Here is a 20,037-nt window from a genome sequence, read left to right as displayed (position 1 = left end):
ACATTAAGCGTGTGACCATGCCACGAGTCCAATTACATTATTCTGCAAAATAATGGAAAATATAAAAAAAGTAGATTTTATGCGTTATATCCTCAGTTCCTAATGCCCTACACAATTGCTAGGATGAGCGATTCTTTAATTTATTCATGAAGTGATACAGCTCAATGATCAACATCGCAGGAGCATACTTTATTTACACAAAAGAATGCCCATGTTGATATGATTTGCAGCTATTAAAATAAAGATGGCCAGAGGTAACACTTGTTTGCTCTAGATTTCTAATTTGAGCCAAAAAGCACGCAAGCTTTTGTACCAATGAAAGATTTAAAATAACAATGAAGACAAATTTGCAGTCTTTATAATAAATTCCAGGAATGTATTTTTCTCCATCCTATAAGATGACACTTAATTCTTATTGTCCATTGTTCAAATTTGAATGGGATTGGAAAATACTTTTCTCTAGTATTGGTTGTTGATAATATATCAGCAGTCTCCATGGTATGACTTTCTGTAAATCCTATTAGAGCCATATTAATTGTGTTGTTAAACTCCTTTCACAAAAATTCAAATTGCTATAAAATGCTATAATTGGGCAGGAGTGTGCAAAAGGCTTACCTTTTTCCGAGCAAATCTATCAAGTACAAGCATTTTCTTTCAGCTGATGAATGTGGTCAAGGACGTTGATTTAGTCTTCCACTTCAGTGCAACTTAGCATATTCCTAATTTCTTCATTCCTACCAAGTTTTAGATTTATTGCTATGAAAGACTGCTGTGCAAGAATGTAAGGGGATTTTTAAGCAGCCTTGAACTCAATTACATCTGCTATTTGTTATTATAATTGCCTTAAACAAAAAAAAGTACCAAAAAAATCTGAAGGAAATTATTTTTCACTGTCCTGGGGCATTATAACCTTTTTAAAGAGTTGCATGAAGAGTGCTTTTTTGAAATTTCATGCTAGATGAAGAGTACTCCAAAACACACACCCAATTAAACTATGATTTATTTTTAATGAAAGCTTTGGTAACACTTTATTTTAGGATCATTCTAAATATTTATGAATGCAAATATCTAGATTCAGCTAAAAACTGTAAAATTAAATCAGTAAGGGTCACTTACTACCAAGTTATTGACACTATATAAAGGGTCTGTAAAGAGACACTGCTTTTTGCGTTTTATCAATGACTATTTTCATTGTGTACGAAAACCTGTACTCATTTGATTAAACTAGCTAGATAAAGCATGAAAAAGTGTTACTAAAGTATTAATGAATAACACCCACGTGTAATTATTAGGTATGCATTTCACTTTATTTTATTCAGAAGCGATCAGTTCTTTAATAATCAAGTCTACATTTTGGTTTTTGTACAAAAGGATAAATGGGTATTATGCTAATCCATCAAAGCCCTCTTGCATATTTCAGAATTTAACAGTAAACCTGTGACCTTATTAACCTGTTTAATCCCTCTGCTGTATCCAAATGATAAGAGGCTTACACATACCTATTGACAGTTTTTCTTTGTGTCCCTTCTGATCATGTCTTTAACTTTTACACACCTGAGGATCATAAGTAAAAGATGATAAAACTAATTCCTAGAATAAAACACTGGAAAAGTAGGAGATGTTTTTTTTTTCATTTCATTTCACACTTAATCTCAAGGAAGTAATATTGGCACTTGTAAAAGATTGTGATGAACACATCATCTAAATCAAAATGTAGTGACACAGAAAAGTGAGGTCAGTCATTTTAATTTAAATTAATTACTAGTCAAACCAGATAATTCTGTTGTCATTGACTCCAAACTTGGATTGCATGGTAGCACCAGAGGTAACTGCAATATTTACACTTTACTATGGTTAGATTACTGTACATAGTTGTATATGTAATATATTGTAGGTTTACTGTATATAGGTTTTTCATGTAACTGATTCCTTAACAGCAAGGAATGTAAGGCCCCCTATTCCCTCATAATATTATAGCTTTTAGCTGGGCTTTTTTTTGTCAAAAGCAGTTTATTGAGTTGAATCTTTAGAAAGACGCATCAAGAATAACTTCTAAGATTGTTGGAAGATGTCTAAAAAAATCTCCTTGTTTGCTTTTATTAGTATGTTTATTACGTGATTTACTGACAAAACACAAACATAGTCAAATGTCTATTTGAGTTTTACGTTTTAAGGGATTTTTCACTGTAGAAGATACACAGATATAAAAAAAACCTGGAATGTGAAACTACTGCAGCTTTTAACATATTCCAGATGTGAAAAGGCAGAAGAGACAGGTGCTATACTTGGAAGAGAGTTGATTCCTTGGGAATGATTCCATAGCATGGTTGAAGCAAGGGTGAAATTCCCTAATCCATTTAATGAACCTTCATTAGTTATAACCTGGCCATTTCTTCAGTGCACTTGTAATTATAAATCAGATAATGTCTGATGAAGAAATGTTTTGTGATTTTGTTACAGCTCGTTATGAAATCTGATAAAAGGTTACTCTTGTACTTCCAAAAACTGCATCTGTATGTTTTTCTTTGCTTTTTTATTTAGAATTGCCATTTTTGTGCTCCACCAATCTACCTCTACATTTGCCAGTTATGTTTTTCATGTCTCGACACATGGCATGATCTCCATGACCTCACACACGGGAGTATGAGAAGACGTAGGCAGATTCCTCCGAGTCACTCTTCTTTTAATTTGTCACAGACACCAGGGCTCTGTACTAGAGCTTCATTGCGGATTAGAGGAGACTCATGTCCCTCACCAACATAACTGCAAACCTGCAAGTTTACAGGAAGCCACAGGGTTTGAGAGTCAAGAGAGAGATCCCGCTCACATTTAGCTATTGACATGACCCTAGCTCCACTCTGCTATATATAAGCTCATAGAGCTTAGCCTGTACACAGACGTGCAGCCTTACCAGTTAAGCCACACAGGAGGCCTCTAGTGTTTTAAGATTATTCACATATTTGGATACTTGGTATTTCTTATCTGCAACAGACCTTAATGCTTGTTGTGTTATAACTAAATTGGAAATTTACTCTATAGATGTCTGATCCTTGTGGGTAAATCCTCTGTGTATATGACACACATATGGCCTGTGTGTCTGTTTTTCTGTGTCTATTTACAAGAAAATGGCTTTCAATTTAATATTCCCACTTTTTAAAATTCCCAATTTTTGTATGGAAATGTGCTGTCACTGCTGTAAAACGTTTGGTATACTATTGACATAAGTATATTTCTTTTGAATTTATTTTCATTTCCACTGGTGTTCCAGCCTATTTTCTTGGCATCATTGTGTTCTTTTAAACCTCCCCTTTCATAAAGGCATTCAATGAGGAGTGTACAATTTTTCGTACCCCTGTGGTTCTTGTAATGAAGTATGATGTAAAGTGTGTTGGCTACTCCTCTCACAGGGGGTTGCAAGATTTTCCATTCTCACTCCATACTTTGAATGTGATTTATAACAGATATTTCTGCTTGCCTGAACGTACAATACGTAAATTGTTTTTTTTTTTTAATTTTGAAAGGATACGTGAATCTCCGTGAGCTCACACAGCAATATACACATTAAACTGATCTCAAATAGTTATGTTCGAGTTCAGTTTTTTGTTTCTATTGCTGCCACTTCTGTCCAGAAGCCCAAGAGGTGCAAATACAAGACCAATGCCACCTCCCTTTCTTTGTTTAAATAATTAAAAAAATATATATTCCAGCACATATCTTGGAAAGAGCATGAATACTCTTGTGCATTAAAATAAATAAAGAAAAGTTTCAGAAGCTGTCTTGAACACATTTTAACTCGAATGTCACGGTTCTTACAGTTTTGAAAAATGTAGCACCATGGTTCCAAAGAAAGAGTAATGCCATAGAATGTAGCTTTTCCAGTACAATATGACATAAATACCCGGTTAATGGGATGCAGAGAAATGGGTGGCAGTTCACAGAGAAGCATTTTGGTTATGAAAAATTACAAAATGGGGCTATTTTCTTTTTGAGCATTTTGCATTTCACATGAAATCTCCAAAATATTGGGTTAAGTAGGTCAGGGGGATTTATAGAGTTTAGTTATTTTTCCTCAAAAATGGAGGCAAAGAAATAAGATTAATAGGACCCGAGGAAATTAGCTTTCTAAAGAAAGACACAAAATGTACATTTCCTATAGTCCCTTGTCAGTGGCACTGAATTAATAAATGACCATGAATGACTTTTTGAAGCTACAGTATATGCGCTTTTCTTATTAATTAACAGTAACCTTCTTTTTATTTGGATAACTAATAGTATAAATGGAAAATTCTCAATATCAAACTCTAAAAGGAATTAGCACAAAGGATGAGTCTAAGATGTAAACTGTGTAAAATACAGCTTCTCTTTATCTAGATATTAATGAAACAATTTAATTACACTAGTTCTCTTGGGTATATGCATATGAGGGTAATCAGTAAATAGAAAAGGTAATTATTCGCCAGAAGTCAGTGGCAATATACCTGTAAGCACTACATCAAAACATAAGCTTAGATTTTAAAATGTATTATAGAGATAGTTAATTAGCAGCTAAATTATTCAGTTAATTTATATTATGTAAATGAGTTCCTTGGTGATGAATATTTTATAAGGCCTGTCAAATTATAACAAGTGAAAGTTTGGTAAAATACAAATGTGTCTCTCCTGCTAATTCCTGAGTACCCTCATCTGTACAGGTCTGAATTGGCGAGTGTGATTGAATGCTAAATTTAAAAGTACTAATTTATTGTCGGAAGTAACTTAGCCACAAACAGTACATGATATATCTGCAGTTTAATTTGAAAGTACTTCATCCAGTGCCTTTAATACCCATTTAAAAACACAGTAGTCTAATCAGAATAAATCCTAGCATGTTCAAGTGAAGCATAATAATGCTCTTGGGGTTATTAAGATAGAATAAGCAAATTATTAAAATGTAAATGAGTATTATAGTGTAGCATTCTGCAATCCATGTGTAATGTTCAAGCAACTTTTTCTTTTGCTTCAGAATGTGCAAAAGAAAACTTTGGATTTGGATTTTGCAAAGACATGAATTTGAATGTGTGAAGTAACAGATGTGATGAGTGTCAGTGAAATATTTACGCTTTATTACAGTGATCCTGCAAATTCTCCTCAGTGCTTAATACCATTTATCCAAATACGTATACTGTATGTGTTTTTTCACACTCACTCACATACCTGAAGAAGGTTCCATGGCCGAAACGTTGTGTTTCCTTTCTTTGCTTCAGAATGGAATAAACCAATTACCTGTTCCTATATATAGTACATGTATCTTTACACTGGCTAGAAAGTTGGTTCCATATTATCACAACACTTCATGTAAAGGCGATTGTCCTGATTTGTGTCTTGAATACTCTTAAACTTTTTGGCTTTCAAGCAGCAACTGGATGAGACCCTCTGATCAATTAACTACTAGCAGCCAAACTAGCTAGATTTTTGGTCTCCTGTCTTTTTTTAACTGTCTTATGTTCTTAGATTCCACTTATTTCTCAAGGACACTTAATGTATGTTCCTGGTGATCTTGAAGAATCCCTCTGTGTTGACTACATACAGTTAATATCTCTATGTACTTTGAATACCTAAATCAAGTCCCTACTATTATTTCTTCATTCTCTTAATCTATCTGAGTTTGACGTTTCTCTCAGGTTAGGAATGAGTATGTTTAGTCTCCTTTGTGCTGTATCTGCTTATCAGATACACTTAACTAGAGTGACTTATAATGTAGAAAATTATACGTAGTGTACAAGTACTACATTACACTTCCAGTTTGAGAATTCAAACCTTGAGTGCAATGCCATTTTGAAGCTTCAAAGAAATTTAAAGTAGACAGATCATACTGTGCTGGCTTGAACAAGCACTAAAAGGTGATCCGGGACTGAGCATTTCTGACTTCTGAGGATACGTCTTACCACTACTGAAAAGCTTGGCTGGAGAATGACTGGGCTCTGGGCATGAGACAAAGGAGAGGCTGTACAGAAGATCTGGTGAAAGTATAGTGGAAATAATAAGAAGAGGTAGAGTAAGACATGAGTCTGACGATTTGCAGGAGCAGATTGCTTGAAAAGACAATTAGTGAGACCTAGGGATTTGAAACAGATGCCTGAAACAACAGGAAGCCAGTGGAGGGACAGGAAGTGATTCTAACGAATGCATTGAATAATTTTAACATTTGGTTTAAACTTTATTTTGAATTTTACATATCCAAGAATTTTGAATTGCTTCCCCACACTGCGTTGCAGAAAAAAAAAGATTCTCTACAAATTTCTATATCTATTACACATTTTGCTTGTTACAGTTCAATACCACACATTTTCTATTTAAAATTTACATTTTTGCTTCCTGCACATAATAATTTGCACTTATCTGACACTGACATTGTGAGCCACACACACTCCGGGCTTTCTGTCACACAGTTGGAGAGTTGTGTTCCGATCTGTTTTTGTCCTGATTATCTCTCTCAGCATATTTATGAGGGTACTTTGTACTCTTCTTGCTCAATTTGCTCATCTATTAACATTTTCAGTGGGAATAAGGTCAAATGACTGGGCAGGCCATGATATAAATTTCATAACCTGTTGTTTTCGGTTTTGATTTAAGCAATTTAATTTTAATGTGGCCATGGCTTCAAGGCTATTATCATGTTGAAAAGAGCCCCTAGCCAACATTTTGCTCTGTCTTAGTGTTATATGGTGTTTCGGAATAAATTGTTAATATAATTATACTTTATCTCTTTTTTGGGGGGGCAACAGTAAAACAACCACTTGCTTGAGCTGAGCTGCACAAGATTTTTTCAAGATCTTTAAATCATTATTTTCACCATAGAGAGCTGGCTCCTCCATTGCCCTTTTGATCAATATTTAGGGTTTAATGTCAATATTTCTGACATTTTCCTTGTTGAAAGAAAAGGTTTAAGAGTTAGAACTGTTGTGTCATCCTCTTGATGATGAGTCTTTACTTTCCATTGCTATGATGGGATTTATTTCTTGTCAAGGTGTGATAATTCCTTCATTCATAGAAACAGAGGTAAAATGCCAGTAAAACAAATCCCTTGTTTTGTTTTGTCTTGTCTTGAAATGTGTAAAGTTTTGCTTAAGTTGTAAGCTTTGGTACAGTCTGTCGTTTATCTGTATTTCAGTAGTGTTTAATGGTAGTGATTTGCTGCTGGCCCTTATTTTCATGGATAGTATCAAAGGTTGTTGTTTTTTACTTCATTCATAAATACACTGTAAGGATAAATAATGTGATGGTCACATTATACCGCCACATTGTAAATGAAAGTGAAGTGCCAGCAGGTGTTAAACAACTGTTACAATTGTATGAAAGTGAGTGTCCAACTCTGATTATTTAGCTGATGATCTGACACACAGGAAGGTAACTGTTTCATCTGCCACTAAACAGCAGCACCCAGCCGGGTGACACACAACAGAATTATGCCCCAGCAACCCCAATACACAACTGATCTTGTAGAGAAATGAGAAACTAGATTGTACATGCCCAGAGTTGAAATTATTTAGTGTATTATGGTGAAAACCTCTACTTATTTGAAAACGTCCACATGAACTTCAAAGTTTTTAGAACCTAATTTTAATGACAGCACCACCTATAGGACACTGATTCCTGGTCACTTAAGATAAAATAAGATCACTTTATTAGCCCTATACAATTTCTCACATTAGGAATTTCTTTTCGCATACCCCAGCTTGTTCTCCATGAGACGCACAGACAGGAAGAGAGAAGCTTGGGGTGAGAGCACAGGGTCAGCCATTGTACAGCACCTGGAGCAGTTGGGGTTAAGGGCTTTGCTCAGGAGCCCAACGGAGTAGGATTTGAACCGGCAACCTTCCAGCCACAGGCACGGATCCTTAGCCACAGAGCCACCACTCCACCCAATTACTTGATGGTTTTCTGTACTTTACAAAACCTGGAGAAGAACACAAAAAATAAGCAATGTGCTTTTGAAACAAATGTGTGAGACTCGTTACAAAAGTCAGACAAAGGAGGTGTTCTCAATATTACATCCAATGTTACGAAGCTCATCAGTAATTATAAGGGGAAAATGAAGTACCTTAATCAATAACAGCTGGGTAGGCTGTGGTGGCAAACATTATCACTGAAAGGAACAAAAAACATAAAAATATTATAACCATTGACAATATGCTTATCCTGGAATGTAATGCCATTGAGTTATTAAAGCTTTACTCATTGTTTCTCTGCACAGCTGTTGACAAGCTCCTGACAAAGATTTAAAGTTGTTTTATCTGTTGAGATGAACAGACATTCTGTTACGATCCCTGCCTCCCGGCAACGGAGGAGGCAGAAGTAGGCGTAGCCCCTATCCACCAGTTCACCTCATCAGTTTTCCCATTCACCACCACACCCCCGTCTCATCCTACTTAAACACCTGTTCACTACAGCCCCCATCCTAAAACACCCTGATCCAACTTTGCCCTTTGTGGTCGAAGTGGATGCTTCTGGCCATGGTGTGGGTGCTGTTCTCTCCCAACGTCATGGAGAAAAACAGATTCTTCATCCCTGTGCCTTCTTCTCTAAGAAGCTATCACCTGCCCAAATGAACTACGACGTCGGTAACCGTGAGCTCTTGGCCATTAAGCTGGCATTGGAGGAATGGAGGCACTGGTTAGAGGGTGCTCATCACCCCTTTTTAATTTACACTGATCATAAAAACCTGGAGTATCTGCAGTCGGCCAAACGTCTTTGTCCTCGCCAGGCTAGGTGGTCCCTTTTTTTTTCCAGATTTAATTTCTTGATCACCTACACTCCAGGTTCCAAGAACATCAAGGCAGACGCCCTTTCACGGATCCACGACCCCCCTGAGGCCGAATTGATTCCAGAACCCATCATCCCGTCTGGAAAGTTCCTGGCAGCGGTAAGATGGGAGATTGAGGTAATTGTCCGACGAGCCTTGGTAGGGCAGACGGTACCTCCTCAGTGCCCTCAGGACAAGTTATTTGTCTCTAATTCTGTCAGATCGGCAGTTTTACAATGGGGACACGACTCCCATTTCGCCGGACACCCTGGATTCCACCGTACCTTGGATTTCATCTCCAGAGACTTCTGGTGGCCAACTATGGCCAAGGATGTCAAGGAATATGTCCAGGCCTGCTCTATCTGCTCCCAAATGAAGTCTTCCCGGATGAGGGCAGCGGGCCTTCTTCAACCCTTACCCATCCCGGACCGTCCTTGGACCCACCTCTCAGTAGATTTTATTACTGACCTTCCACCCAGCCATGGACACACGACTATTATGGTGGTGGTAGACCGTTTTTCCAAATCTGCCCATTTTATTCCCCTACCATCCTAACCGACAGCTCGAGAACTAGCAGAATTGTTTGTACAACATATCTTCCGACTGCATGGCATCCCTAAGGATATTGTTTCTGATAGGGGCCCTCAGTTTGTCTCCCGATTTTGGAGGGCCTTCTGTAAGTCACTGGGCGCCTCAGTCTCACTTACCTCAGCTTATCACCCTCAGGCCAACGGTCAGACTGAACGAATAAATCAGGAACTGCTGACCTATTTACCGATTTATATCTCCTCTACCCATGATAATTGGGTGTCCTTGCTCCCATGGGCGGAGTATGCACACAATTCTTTGAATACCACATCTACCGGCATGTCTCCCTTTAAGTGTGCTTTGGGTTATCAGCCTCCTCTTATCCCTGACTCCCATCCCAACACAGAGGTACCTTCGGTTCAGGACTACATCTCTAACCTGAAGACCTTCTGGAGGAAGGCCAAAGCCACCCTTCTTCGCACCTCAGCTCAGCGGAAGAAGGTGACTGATCGGCGCCGTCGTATCCCACCCAGACTTCGACGTGGTCAGTTTGTTTGGTTATCTACTCGTAACCTTCCTCTTAAGCAACCTTCTGGCAAGCTTGCTCCCAGGTACATTGGTCCTTTTCGTTTCCTCACCCAGATCACCCCTGTGACTTACCGACTGGCCTTGCCTCCTACCCTTCGGATCCACCCTACTTTCCATGTTTCCCTCCTTAAACCCTTTCACAGATCCACCCTGTCTAAACCGCAAAAAAAAAACCCACCGCCTCGAGTAATTGATGGACTCCCTGCTTACAAGGTCAATAAAATCCTGGATTCCCGATTGTCTCGTGGATCCCTACAATATCTCGTCGAATGAGAAGGCTACGGTCCGGAGGAGCGCTCGTGGGTCTCGGAGAAGGATATTCTGGACCCCAACCTCATCCAAGACTTCCACCTTAACTTCCCGGATCGTCCCGTTAGGGCGTCAGGAGCCGCCCGTAGAGGTGGGGGTAATGTTACGATCCCTGCCTCCCGGCAACGGAGGAGGCAGAAGTAGGCGTAGCCCCTATCCATCAGTTCACCTATCAGTTTTCCCATTCACCACCACACCCCCGTCTCATCCTACTTAAACACCTGTCCTTCCCTACCTCGTTGCTCAGTATTGGTTTTCCCTTTCGAGCTTCCTGGTTGCGCTACTTCTACTCTGTGTTCGTCTTGGCTTTCGGTTTGCGGTTTTTCCCTTTGGACTTCGGCTTTTCGGATCTCGGCTTGGATTGGTTACTTTCGTTCTGTTTTGGATTACTGGCTACCCCTGGATTCTCGGATTGCTCTACGGACTACGACTTCGGATCTCGCTTCGGCTTCGGTACTCGTTCCCTTTCGTATTTCTGGCTTCCCCTGGACTCTCGGCTTGTTCCTACGATTACGGTTTGCTTTCGGATTACGACTTGGTTTTGTTCGCTCCTGCAAGTGGGTTCACTCACTGGTTCGGTCCCTATTACCGAACCCATAACACATTCTCTTTATTTTCAGAAAAAAAAGATAACCATTTTACAGTTTAAAGATGCAGGCCAAAAATAAACAATAACTTATCTCAGTCAGTTAATTTGTACCTACCATGACTATCAAAAGTATTCATCTGCCCATTTTTACATTTCATTGTGTTTCAATATGTAATCATAATGTATTTCAGTGAGAGTTTTTGCCACTGATTGACAGAAAACACTATAAAGTGTGAAAGTGGAAACAAAATTGTACAGATTCTCCTAAATTAATTTCAAATATAAAATGGAAAATAACCGATTGCATATTCTAAGTATTCGCCCATGCTGAGTCAATATTAAGGAGAGGCATGTTAGATAGAACATTAAATTTTTTCTTTTTAAACCACTTCAGTGTGGCTTCGGCTGTATATTTGGGGTTATTATCCTATTGGAAGATGAATCTACTCCCAAGTCCCATGCAGACTGCAGCAGGTTTTCCTCCAGGATTTATTTGTACTTTGCTAATATCCATTCTTCTTCTGTCTTCACAAGTCTTCCAGGCCACCACCATGCTTCATAATAGAGATGGTATTCTCAGGATTATGTTCACTGTTACACTTGCACCAAACATAATGCTTATCCTTGAGGCCAAAACGGTCTTCCACTTGGTCTCGGAGTCTCCCACGTGCCTTCTGGTGTGAGTTTTTTTTCACTCTTTCATAAGCCCAAATTTGAAAAGCACCCAAGCAATTGTCAAATGCAAGTTTCCCCCATCTCAGCCATGGAAGACTGTAATTCCTTTAGAGTTGTCACAGATCTCTTTGTGGCCTCCCTGACTAGTCCTCTTCTTGTCTGGATACTCAGTTTTTGAGGAAACCCTGGTCTTCATAGTTTCACAGTTGTGCCATATTTTCTACATTTCGGTATAATGGACTTTACTGTGCTTTAGGGGATATGTAATGTCTAGGAAATGTTCTTATATCTTTCCCCTGATTTTTGTTGGCAGCTGTACTAATCACCTATGGGACCTCCCAGAGATACTGTAGGTATATTTATCCTGAACTCATGTGAAATGCCCACTTTGCACACAGGTGGACTCCATTCAACAAATGATGTGACTTCTAAAGTCGTCTGGTTGCACCCAGACCTATTCAGGTGTGTCATAGTAAAAGAGGGTGAATACTTATATTGCTTATTTTCTGTTTTATATCTCTAATTAATTTAAGAGGATCTGTCAAATTGTGTTTTCAATTTGACATTATAGCGTTTTGTGTGGATGAGTGGCAAATATTCCAAATAAATACATTGTGATTCTATATTGTAACCATAACAACATTTTAAAAAGTTCAAGGTGAATACCTTTGATAGGCACTGTATTAGCATCTGAAATGAAAATTGCCGACAGATTTTATTATGCCTCACTGACACAGCAGCATATATGTAATTTAGCATTGATAAAAGTATCAGTATGTTAAAATGGGGGTTGTTTTGATGGTATCGTCTTATGTCATGGTAATGCCTCTTCCATGTCAGTAAACCCTGCTGATGAATTGGAAAAAGCCTAAATGAAACCGTAACAGCCTATACTGTTCGTATAAATCGTAGAATTTAGCTCCTGGGCTTTTTGAAGCCTTTTGAAGCTTTGTGGGCACATATTGTTCCCAAATTGGACGCTGACAGTTATTTTTATATCAGGAAATATTAGCATCATTACCTGTGAAACACTGTGAATGACACGATCATTGAAAGGTAGATTGCTGCAGAAGAGGAGTGGGGCCCTTAATGGCAGTGCAATTGGATACTAAGAGCACTCATGCAGCTACAGGACACATGCCAGGTTATTTGATGACCACTACATTATCATTACACTATTTTAAATACATTTAACGAGGTTTTGTTAACCTACGATATGACTCATGTTTCCAAATATGATACAACACCAGTATGAAAAATCATCCCTCCCCCACTTGTTTCAGTGTTCAGGGGCTTTCAAGTCATCATAACTGTGAACGACATGTCATATTAATTTTTATTTGCAGCCTTAACTACAGTAATAACTCACATCCATTCAAATAAGCCATGTCAGTAGCAAGATATCCATTTTGGAAGGAATATAATGCAAAACGAGCTTCACAATGGGAGACATTTAGTATAAAAATGCTATAGTGATATTTGCATATTTACATTTTTTTAATTCACTCAGATTATGTTTGAGTCCACCAAACCTTTCTTTTGCAGATTTAATTCATTTTTTTATTATTTCTATGACAGATATTATCAATGGGAAAAGCAGCAACACAAAAAGCATGTTTGCATCCACTTTAGGCCACCGATAATGTTGCACAAAAAAAAATCCCCTTACTACACAATGTACCAAATTTCAGCATTATTCTGGAGTATCTGGAATAAAATAAATGAGTAGTTCGGCAGCTCTGCTACCTTTAGAAAATTTGGAGTTTGTAGTTCTGTTTTTTGGAAAGACTGATTGCTGTATGTAGGATGAAAGTGGCTAAAATACAGTTTAAAAAAAAGTGTGGTGTTTGTTTCACTTTCAATTTATTTCCGATGTGAGAATGAAAGATGTTTCCAGCTGTGCCGACAATCCCAGTAATCATGGAAATGTTCGGGTCATTCTAAAAGGCGGAGAGTGGACATGGCATGACAGCATGCAGAACTGTAATGAAAGGCTCCCGTGCCAACTGAAGACGACACAGAGGGCAGACAATGAAATACACACAAGAAACGATCGCGAGATGCCTGGAAATCCTATTCCTGGACGCACGCTTCAGCAGGACTGCAAAACGTTAAACCCTGCTCATGGAAGTGAAATAAGGTCGCTGAGAAGTCAAGAGCTTCAGTCTGGTATACTCCACTGATTTGCTCATTTCATGCTACAGTGGGATTGGCAGCTTGGAGTAACCTCGAAAAGAACATTTCGGAGGTCTTGGCATTTGCCATGCACCTGTAATCTTTACAGCGACCATAATGGTAATGGGGGAGATAAAGGGGTGCCTGTGGAGAACAAAAAAAGAGACAAGGTGGTGCAGTCAAAGTGAGATCTTGAAAATAACATTCCCATAAACGCTCTGATAAATATAATGTCCGGAAAGCCACCAAAATGGATTCAAGTATGTATCTGCCCAGGGAAATGAAGGAGAAAAAAGGACACTAAGAATAAGAGACATGTATGGTGACCTCCAGAGTAACTCATATCTTTTATGAAACGGGAACACATCTAAAAGACAATTATGGATTGGACAATGTAGCGTGCTTGAAATTCTAAAAATGTTGTAATGTAATCTTAATAATCTTCAACAGAGCCAATATACTTGTCAAGGTATTTGTCATAAATAACTGAAGGCCAGAGAATTATAATCACATGTATTAACACTTCTGTATTTAGTATTTCTAACATGGATTAAACATACCTTTTGTAGTGTGCTATGAGGTTCTGATGCTTTTAAGTGGGGACTCTGTGCGTATCTCCAGGTAGAATGGCTTTAGGCTTGTCAGACACTTTTGTACAATGTCTTCTTGAGTTTGAGCCACAATCGTTCAATTGGATTAATGTCTGGAGAGTGGTATGGCCAAGGAAGGACATTAATTTTTGTGTTATGTATAGTTACAGTTATGTATAGTTAGGTTCATGATACTTCTCTCCATCTTATCAAGGACTCCAGGACACACAGATGCAAAACAACCTCAAAACATACTAGAACTTTGTAATAGGTTTATTCCATGCTGAAAAAAAGAAGAGAGAAAACGCAATGTTTCGGCCGTGGAGCCTTCTTCACACCTTCTTCCTTTGCAGCCTACGCATGCTGACGCAGCTACCCACCTGAAATACTAGAACTATGACATATTTCACCATCGGCATGTTCTCAACATGAGCATCATCTTTTCTGATTAGGAACAAGTAATAGGTTTATTCCATGCTGAAAAAAAAGAAGAAAGAAAACACAACGTTTCGGCCGTGGAGCCTTCTTCAGGTAATAATATTTTCTGATTATATCCAATAACATAATTTTCTTTTAATTTGACATGGTTACAATTGTCATTCAGATATAATATATATACACAGATACATGGTTCACTCAAAAGAGGCTTCTTCCTGGCAAAACAGTCATGATGGCAATATTCATGCATATGAGGTTGAAAGTTAGTTTTGAAGACATTGAATTCTGAAAATCTCAGTTTTTTTGGTCTCGGAGTACTTGGTGGCAAGAATACACTTGCATCTTCTTCCTTGCAGGATTGTCAATGTGCCAGAAGTCTTAAATGTCTTATTAATGTATGCTAATGTGATAAGTAGTAGATACAACTTTTTGCTGACTCTTTTATACTCATCATATATGACTTTGTTTTATGTAGTTTTATTGATGGTATTTTTGTTATATTTTTAGGATGGTTTTAAGCAAGACACATTAACTAATCTGTAACTCATTCTGTAATATTGTGTTACATTTTTGTCCTTATTCCTGTGGGAGTATTAATAAATACTCTGTGTATTAATCTTAGGAAAAAATAAAAACCTGAGTTAAGTGAAAGCACATCCTTCCAAACAAGGTATTTAGTACAAAAACCTGAATTATTTGATATATTTTGTGTTATTCTGAAAATTACCACTGATTTAAAGATTTGTAGAAAAGCTTATATAATATCTGTATTATATTGCATCTTATTTGTGGCAACATGTTTATAAAATTCATTCAACTGCAGTAGGCATTTTTGCCAACGTGATACTGAAAGAATCAGTTCCTTATCTAGCAGCATAATCAAAGCCATGCAGAGAATATCTAGAGGTATTAAGGGAAAATGTAGTCTTGTTAAAGAATCCCTTTTGGCACAAATTTTGAAATGATCTTATCTAAGACAGTTAAAGCTTAAGTAAGAATTTGGCACAATAAAGAAACCATTATAAATTAGGTCTACATTTAAATGAACCAAAAGCAATCATCAAAATCTACACAATAGTGTACATAAGACAAACAAAAGGTAAATAAATCCATTAATTCGTTTTTATAATACATTTAACAGTGATTAACGTTAAACATTTATTCCTCTGACCTGTCTCAAAAGATTGTACCATACAATAAAAATACTTATTTCTGTTTCAGCCACAAGAGGGCAGTGCAGGTCAAATAACAAAATGAACAACTGAAGTATTTGCTTTTTGTAACAGTCGTCAGTTGGAAGCCCACTTTACAAGATTGTGCGGTCTACTGGATATATCATAGAACGTCTTACGAGTCAAAACAATATCCTTATTTTCCTGTCTTCATAAAGTATCAATCTTAACAGAACTACAATTTACTTTCTACTTTTTATTTTTTATTAAACGTAGTCTCGAGACTACATATTTAGTCAACATTTTTCTGCAATTTTCATCGAGTTAAATACCACACTCCTTTGGATGGCCTTGATCTATATCCCTTTATTTCATTTCTACCTAAATACAAACTTCAAAAGCAGAAATGTACTATATAAGCAAAATCTTTGAGAAGGGGGATATGTTATATCCTGTATTAACTGGAGTACATAATAATCTCATTACATTTTAACAAGAACCATGTAAAACGATCCAGAAGTAAAACTGGAATAAAGAGCATAATGAGTAGATGAAAGGGTGTCTCTGTTCTGGATAGACCTGTGATTAACACTGCAAGATGTATCAGAAATTCTAAAATTCCTCAGCCAAATAAAAAAGAGTTGTAGTATTAAATTTAGGTTTCAATTTTAAATTAAATTACATTAAATTACAATGGGAAAATGATAGACCTCTTTAATTCATAAGCTTGTCTTTCTTGTATGTCAGCTGTTCGCCTCAGCTTGGAGTCAAAAGTCAATATTTTGAGGTTCATTAACCATTTTCAAACTGACTAAATCCTTTATAACCTTTAACCTATCTTACCGATTTTACATTTCACTCTAGATTGTCTAAAGGCAATGAAAGGTGCTTTTTATTATAGAAAAAAAGAACTACAAAGAGACTTTTATGGAAGTGCACCCAATGATAAAGTACTTTTACTCAAAGTGCACCAATTATTGGCAGATCCAGAACTAAAGTATTTGAAATAAATGTGTAACGCTGAATGTAGACTATTTTCAAGCAGGTGGAATAGAAGGAAAACAAAATTAATTAAAACATGGTACATGACTGGGGGAAAAATCTTCCTTGTTTTGCGTAGTGACATGGATTTGAGCATTTGTTGTTATTTTTATTCGATAAAACATAAACTGTAAATAAACATACTGTAAATTACCATTGGTTTAAAGCAATTTTGGTTGCTCCCCATCGTCTAAGAAACTAATCATCAGTTTAAGACACTTAAATAAAAACTGCTTTGCCACAAAATCTGATTGCTTGCAATTTCAGCACCGCAAAATTGGAGGAAAATACATACGCTGAATTGTGATGTTTTTTTGTACTTACAGCCTTGTTACACCACATATCTTTTGTCAAAAAATAGTTGTCTTGTTCTGTCTGTCAAAATGAACTTTTAAATGGTAACATTTGAAAGACAAGGCAAGCTATGATTTTCATTTCATGGGATTTACAGGATAGGGCTTAAGCCATAATTTGCCTGTCATTACTTTTGACAATCTAATTATGTTCCTTCTGCTAGCTTCTCTTCTGTGATTTTTGTTTCGATTATATTTGCCACAATAGCTTCAGAAAGAGTTTTCAAGCATGAAATGAGGATCATTTTATGAGAAGACATGAATGACGCACAATGCTATGAAATTATTGCTAGAAGAACATAAGAAAAGCTACAAATGAAAGATGGCCATTCAACCCATCAAGCCCATTCGGTTGCTGATAACTCATGGGTTCTAAGATCTTATCCAAGTATTTTTTGAAAGAAGCCAGTGTATCAGCTTCAACAACATAGCTGGGTAGATTATCCCAGATCCCCACAATATAAAAAAAATAAACTTGTTCTAGGTTTTAAAAGCACTAAATTCCAGTTTCCAAATTAGTCCCTTTTATTTCTCAATTTCCATGGGGTCCTCATCATTTTCTCTGTTTCACATTTTCCATGGGGTCCTCATAATTTTCTCTAAGATAAAAATGTCACTCTGTCAATGCCTTTGAAAACATATCCATTCTGGATAATTTTTTAATTGCTTTTCATTGTCTATAAGAGGAAAATTAAGAGGCAGCATATTGACTGTCATTAGTAACAGGAAAAAAAATCTCAAGTTCTGTTTCAGATATCACTTTGGTCCCCACAATATGCATTTAGTTTATTTGCATTTCTATAAGAAGTTCTTTCAGTTTTTATCTAGGTATAAAACGATTTTCATGTAGAGACAATTACCTTGCTATGCGAGTTTATAATTCTCTCTGTGGGATGGTTTTTAACTTTGCAGTTAATTTTTTGTGACTCATACATATCCTTGAATCACGTTGAATCAGATTCAATCAAGAAGCTTGCTCAGTCTTATACGGAATTGTTTTTCTTAGTGATACAGGTTTTAAAGGCCAAGTAGCTAGCCTGTAGCAATGCAATTAAATTATTAATACTTGGAGAAAATGCCAGTTGCCACTTGCATTATCATCAGTTGTTGTCTTGCATTGTTAGAGAATACCCACATGAATTTTCCAGAATGAAGCTCACTAAGCATATGTACAGCATAACAGTTTACTCTTTTGACCCTAAGAGAAGTGTCTTGAACAGGTTTTAGAAGCAAATGTTATCAGGAAGAAGGCATTGATATTTAAAATGTAAGGTCCATATAAATTACACAATATTTGTATTCAGGGTTTATTTAATCATAACTATTAATTTAATTATGATCCGTTTTAAACTGAAAAAAGCTTTTCAAAAATGAAATGCTACACCGCTATCTTGAGTTATCAGCGAATGATTTACTAACCCTTGAAATGGCTATGCTGCACACTTATCATGTGCAAACCAAACAGCCTCACTGTGCAATAACTAACCTTTCACAGCTGTTTCACTATTTAAGTTAAAGGGTCTTCTGCCAAAAACATCCTGGTTCAAACCCAAACTCTCCCACTCACTGATTCACTTTAAGTAACAGTCCGAGTGAATAACTTAACTTTCTTGTTGTCTGTTTTGGATGGTGTAAGAAGTGAAGTTCTAATTCAGTGGTTTTGTTACAGCAGTTGCTCATGCTATAATTCAGCCCTTTATTCTAACTCATTGATCTGAGTAAAGTCATAAATTACTTATTGCTATTGTTAGCCATTATCTGTTACACCTTTACAGAAACCAGTAATACACCTCATAAGAAGTAGACTTACAAACAGTTGTTTGCTTTATTTGTATTTACATACAGTACCACCTTTACAGGTCAAAAGGTTTCTCTGCTTTTATACTCTTAGGGGTATCAGATCTTTTTTTCCTCATGTACATTATGTCCTCTTGAGAGTGATCACAGTGTCCGTTCAGCAGGTGTAAAAATACTTACCAGCACCACTAAAAAAATGCAGCAGTTCAACAGTGATTGCAATCACTGTACGAAATGTATAATCTATAAGAGAAATTTAGCTTTCATTTTCAGACACGCTATTCCATTTGGATGTGGTCATAGATACTAAAAAGTAAGATCAGTGATTCTATTTTTTTGCCTCATCAAGGCATCAAGGCATGTAAAAAAGGAATAAAATAAAATATAAACCCATATTTAAAAAAAAGACAGCGAAAATAGGTTTCTAAAAAGGAAGTTATTTTGCTACATCACTTTTTATATTGCCTTCTAAAAAAATAAATGCAGTTAGTTGTTCCTGTTAAATGGTACTCTTCCCTAAAGAGTTGGTGAGATTTCAGTAAAAAAACCTTTTTATGGCTGCTGTGTCTTTGCCTGTTAGCTAACTGAGTGATTGCTTGCCCACTCAGGAATTGTATTCCTGGCTTTTTCTTGCCCAACAATCAATCTGGCTGCCATCTAGTACAGAAATCGTATCACCTGTGGGGCTTTAGTCCATTAAGGCAGTGAGCTAGCTTCCTACAACTCACACCCTGTGGGCAATCTTTCTATACTTAATAACTGGATAGCATTTTCCACTTCCAGAGCTCCTAGAAGGGAAGTTTTCTGTTTCTTCAGTGGTTAATAGGGAAATGAAATGCTTGTTGAGGCCTCTTCCACAGACCTCTGATTTTTCTTACCAGCACTAAGATACAAGGAAGAAGAATCTGAAACAGTTACAAATTCGGTGAGGTCAAGCATTTGCAGTATCAAGAGCCATATGGATGATTCCCCATCATTAAATAATTTCTATGGGAGTAAC

Source organism: Lepisosteus platostomus, chromosome 1 (genome assembly GCF_059453375.1).
Source record: "Lepisosteus platostomus isolate fLepPlt1 chromosome 1, fLepPlt1.hap1, whole genome shotgun sequence".
Lineage (NCBI taxonomy): Eukaryota > Metazoa > Chordata > Actinopteri > Semionotiformes > Lepisosteidae > Lepisosteus > Lepisosteus platostomus.
This window is presented reverse-complemented; position numbering follows the sequence as displayed.